Consider the following 5,567-nt stretch of genomic DNA (forward strand, 5'->3'; position numbering starts at 1 on the left):
TATCAATATATGGAAAATGGAAGAATATAGCAATAGTAACCAAAAGCTATTCTACAGAACCCCGAAGACGACAAGAACACAATAGCATGTGAAATATACAGCATTAAAAATAAAAATGGATAGTTAATGTCAGAAACAGAAGAAATAGTTCGAAGATGGAAATAACACTTAGAAGAACTGCTAACGGATAAACCAAGTCGACATTAATGATGAACAAAGTAATATATTGGAAGATAAGACATAAAATTCAATAAACGAGGAAGAACTAGAAGAAGCAATAAGAACGTTAAAATATGGAAAAGCACATGTAGTGGATAGAATAATAACAGAAATTATAAAAAACATGTTTAAACATTGAGAGCAAATATTACTAAAAATAATGAATAAAATATGGAAAAATGAAGATATATCGAAAGATTGAAAAGTGTCAATAATAGCAACCATATACAAAAAAGAAGATAGACGAAAATGTAATAACTATAGAAGATTGACGCTGTAAAACTATCAAAGAGCTTCATAACTGGAAATCTCCGGGACCAGACTTCAAAACTTCTGGCCAAAGAAGTTTTGGAGTGTTCATGAGTGTTTGTCAATGTTGGAAAATACTATCTTTTCTAACACAGGGAACCACTTATCTAATACCAAAGGATCAAAATAACACCCAAGATCCAGCCAAGTACCGCCCAATTACTTACCTTCCAACTTTGTACAAATTGGTCACATCCTGTGTGGCCCGGCGTATCTACCAACATTGTGCTCTGAACAATATCATAGAGCCTTAACAGAAAGGATGCGCTAAGGGCTCCATGGATTGCAAAGAACAACTTATTATCGACTCAGTCATTTCACCAGACATATATTACAAAAGGAACCTTTTTACTGCCTTCATTGACTACAAGAAGGCCTTTGATTCAGTGCCTCATGAATGGCTTATAGATATATTGAAAATATATAGAAATAGAAAAGTCGATAATGATATAGTGACCTTTGTAAAATATCTAATGACGGAGTGAAAGACGAAAATTCATCTTCAAATACCTGGTGAAAATAATATCGAAACTTCGGCCTTTTCCAGGGCGACTCGTTGAGTCCACTTTGGTTCTGTCTAGCGATGAAGCCACTAGCTCATCTAGTGAAGTCCACTGACTCAGGTTTTAGCATCAAAAATAACAATACTGTTGTGGGGAAGCTTAATCAGCTGTTGTATATGTTTTCCAGGTGGTTTCGATATGCAAGATGGCCAAAACATCGAGGCATTGGGTGAAAATGATATGTATAAATATCTCGGAGTACAACAACGCGAAAAATTGACCATAAACTAAGGAAAACTAAACTAACTTCTTAGTTTGTGCGAAGGGTAAGACAGCTAAATCGGTCATATCTTAATAGCAAAAATTTGTTTGTTTAAGGCAATAAATACGTACGCCTGTTCCGCGCTTAGCTACTCAATTAGTATTATCAAGTGGTCACATATGGATATAGAAAGTCTCCAGCGAAAAGTAAGAACATTTCTCACAAAGACGCAAAAACATCATCCACGCAGTGCAGTTAAGAGAACAACATTAACGAGATATCAAGGAGGTAGAGGACTTATGGACATAGGTGAGCAACTGGATTTACAAATTGCTCATTTAGTAACTTATTTCCAGGTACAGGCCGCTACGGTATGGATCTGAAGTCAACAAGAGCCTGTTTATTAGGTCCTCATTACATTCCTTTCGGAAAAATTTTCTAGAAAAATTCTCCTTATACTGACGAAAGTGCTTATTTCGTGCTTCTTCTGATAATTGCTAAATCGGCAATGCTATTATGGATATAATATAATGGAAGATTATACTCGGGATATGTATCAATATTTTATGAACTGTTGGGGACTTAAGTTGCCAGGTATATAACTTCACGTAATATTTTGCAGTGTCCATTGTATTCCTGACACATTTCTCCACAACTATGTAGAAGCCCGAAGATAATACTTTTATTATTATTTTAAACCTTTCAATTAGCTTAATATCAATTCTCGTGATTGCGGGATTTAAAAAATCTGCGGGATGTATTTCCGTCATTGGTATTACCAAACCCAGGTTTTGGTATATCCACTAGTAATCCCATTTTTTCTTAAACTTTTTTTGAATTTCTTCTTTTGCAGATTTTATTTTTTTCCTTATTATTTTTCAAATTAACACGACCTAGTTTAACTTCTGCTTTTACTTTATGGGATAGATGTAGAAGGCATTCGAAAAATCTTATTCGAGCATGTAATATTAATAATCCAAACTTGAACGTTTCTCGATCTCCACTTTCTTCCTTATCCAAATTATTGAAATCCTTCGAAGTTTTATGCAAATATAGTAGCGCAGTGTGGATGCAGTGTCCGTGACTGAATTGCAAACCTTTCCATCCATCACTGTTGGTATTAGGACATGTTTAATATTTATATTTTCTGAGATTATTGTCCCTTGCAAATTTTTTCGTCTGCTTCTCACTGTATTTTACCTCCTCATTGCAAATGTTCCTACTTTTTTTGACATATCTCATCCTAATTGGTCTACAAAATCTAGGTGAAGAAGGGTATGGATTCTGCCAAATAACTTTTTTTTATCATTAAATAGCACAAGAGAACTAATTAATAGGTTGGTATTACTGTTATCAGCGTTATTAAATGCTTGTTTGTATTGTCTTTGCTGCGAACCATCACATCCCTATTTAAAAAGTAACATAAAATCGTTTTATTTCCCGCAATATGTTTCTAACACTTCTCCTAAATATTTACATAATCTTCTTGCCATGTGATCCAGCAAATCCTGCAATTATATTTCAGCATACATTTCATCAACAATGCGTGGTGGATAACGTTTTTGCTTTGCTAATTGAACATATAGCAGTGATAAACAGCTTTGTTAGCCTGCTGAATTACCTTGTATTGGGATATAGATAAATTGGCTTCTACAAAATATTACCAAAGCTTCTTCTGGTGAATGTTTTTTTGTAATAGCTCTTTGACTACTGACAGCAACAGCTTTACGAATTTTAGTCGTCCTGGTTGGAGACTTTATTGCGTCTTGAATTACTTTTGCTACCTCTTTATTTCCAACAGCCCGTTGACTCATTTGCGCAGCATAAGTTAATTCTTCGGTATCTACATTCTTCCTAGAAATAAATATAAAAAATGCTTATTGTTTATTTATCTTTAAATCGAAATTGTATTAGCCAAATAAATAGTTTATTTACCTATCTACCTAAGTTCCAAGGTTTTTTGGTGCTTTTAACGTTCACTAAATTCTACAAATTTCTTTGAAGAGTTTTGGACTTGAAGTGACTGATTTAATAGGTAAAAAAACTTCTTCCCTTAACCACTCTTTATTATTTTAGGAATCGGTTTTCCATGCTATTGCATGTGATCCACTTCCTTTAATAAATATTTTAAAATGTTTAATAGCATTTTCTAATTTCGACAATTTATCCGTAATTTCCACTAATTTTGCATCTTAACCTTTAAGTTTTTCATCAAGCGGCTTTTCTGTGCTATTCCTTATTATTTCGTGTATTTTTTGTGTTGTAATAGGTATTGAAGTCTCTGAAACTGGAAACAAGAATTGTCTTAAATAACTTACTTATAATTAAAATTATAATTAAAATATTTTATTAATTGTATTTAAAATACATTCTGAACGTCAGTTTTATTACTGAAACCATGCGGAAGAGGTATATATTCAATGATATAAAATTTGAATTCAATATATACCTATATAAATAGCATCCCTTTAATTATAAATATGTATAGGAATTAATTCGAGTTCAAGAAATAATAAAAATGCAAAAAATTATTTCTAAGAAAAATTAAAACATAATTGAAGAAAGTTAAAATTAACCAAGATAATGGTTACTTCGAGTATAAACGGAACTATTAGAAGGTTCAGCGAATATTAAATAATTCAAAGTACAGCTCGAAAAACACAAGTGCTATTTTTTTTAAAATATTTTTACACCTTTAAATGCATGGTATTTAATAACAAATTTGTAAATTATCTTGTACTATTCACAGTATTTTCTTTTTATTTAATTTTGTGAAAACTTGTGAAACCTTTGAAAACTGTTTATGAAAGTAGATGGTCTAGTCTTTATTATGAAATAACTTTTATGCAGTATCGATGAGTAAAGAGTAACTAATAATATTCGTTTATGTTGAAAATTATACAAAAATTGGATTAATTTTGATTGAAGTTCTAGAAGGGTAAGATTTTAAACAATGATTCAATATTAAGTACTTACCTTTCTCTGGCATATTCATAACTGCTCCTTTCAAACAAATTTCTTGAATTATAAAAATAAAGAAATCGCAAATCGTACAAAAAAGTGTAGTAAAATCTCACAACTAAACGCAGTTAAAACATGTTACAAAGTGACAGCTGTCAAATTTGTTTTTATTAGGTTAACTACGTTAAAATAAAATCTAAAAAATGACTGGCTGGGACAAATAAACCAAGATATTACCTAATCTTATTTGTTGTACATAAAAAATATAACAGAAATTTAATATTACATTAAAAACAAAGCAAATAACTTTACAAAAATTTAAAAAATTATACTGGCTTTATGTGGTTGACAGGATAATTTGCCGATGGCTTCTGATATTCGCTCTATGGATTGTAGCTGAATAAGTACCTTTTAAGCTGGTGGCGATGCCGTTGTCGTTCTAAGCAGCTATTGACGGCTGTTATTACTTACTCTACTTCGTCTAAGCTAAGACATACCCGGCATGTCCTCAGACATATAACGGGTCACCGACACGGTTGCCGAGACATTATTGGTTAAGGGATGTCTTTGCAGATTGTTCAGTTGTCATCCAAATGTCTTTGCCTATTGTCCAAAATACCAGTTGGCAAATCCAGTTAAAATTCTTGTCATCAGATTCACGAGTGAAATCTTAATAAAATGATATTAAAATTAAATTAATATTAAAAAAAGCTTGAGACAATATTAAGTGAAATCTTGTGAACACATTTTAAGATTAAATTTGTTTTAAATTTATCAAAAAACAATAACTTGCTAAACAAAATTTAACCGTCCAGCAAAGGGGCGTAATAAAATTACACAAACACATAAGTAAGGCTTGTTCGAAAAATAAAAAAAAGAAATAAAAATGAAATAAATTTTCTTAAGCTATTTATTAGTTATGTATTTCGATAATAGTAGCGTTTACTGATTCAATATAATTGCAATATTCAAGATTTGGTAGAAAAAACAAGCATGTAAAAATGCTTAATATTTTCAAATTTTACTTTTGTTTTTAGTTTAGAATGAAATGGAAAGTAAAATATTCTAATTAAAAGGAAAAATAACACTGTAATAATTAATAAATAACAATGTTTAAAAAAAGGTCCATACACAAAATATTGGTAATCAAATTCAGTCAGCACATTCCCTGCAGCATGCTGTTTTATTTACAATATACAGTAAACACTTACAGAAATTAAAAAATATCTGATTTTTCTGCAATATTATCAATAACCTCTTTTGTTTGGAGCAGGTTGTTAGGTCCTCTTCCAAAATAATTCCAGCGTATTTTG

The 5,567-nt window shown here is 31.1% G+C and overlaps 1 long non-coding RNA gene across 1 annotated transcript; it reads right to left on the bottom strand.

Moving 5' to 3' along the window:
• Positions 1 to 2,646: 2,646 nt before the first annotated feature.
• On the bottom strand, positions 2,647 to 4,389 carry LOC140442821 (uncharacterized). The gene is made up of 3 exons (XR_011951153.1): positions 4,270 to 4,389; positions 3,229 to 3,580; positions 2,647 to 3,147 (listed from the first exon to the last, which is right to left on the bottom strand). It is a non-coding gene; the product is annotated as an uncharacterized lncRNA (long non-coding RNA).
• Positions 4,390 to 5,567: the final 1,178 nt, after the last annotated feature.

The sequence above is a fragment of the Diabrotica undecimpunctata genome, chromosome 6, assembly GCF_040954645.1.
Source record: "Diabrotica undecimpunctata isolate CICGRU chromosome 6, icDiaUnde3, whole genome shotgun sequence".
NCBI classification, from domain to species: Eukaryota; Metazoa; Arthropoda; class Insecta; order Coleoptera; family Chrysomelidae; genus Diabrotica; species Diabrotica undecimpunctata.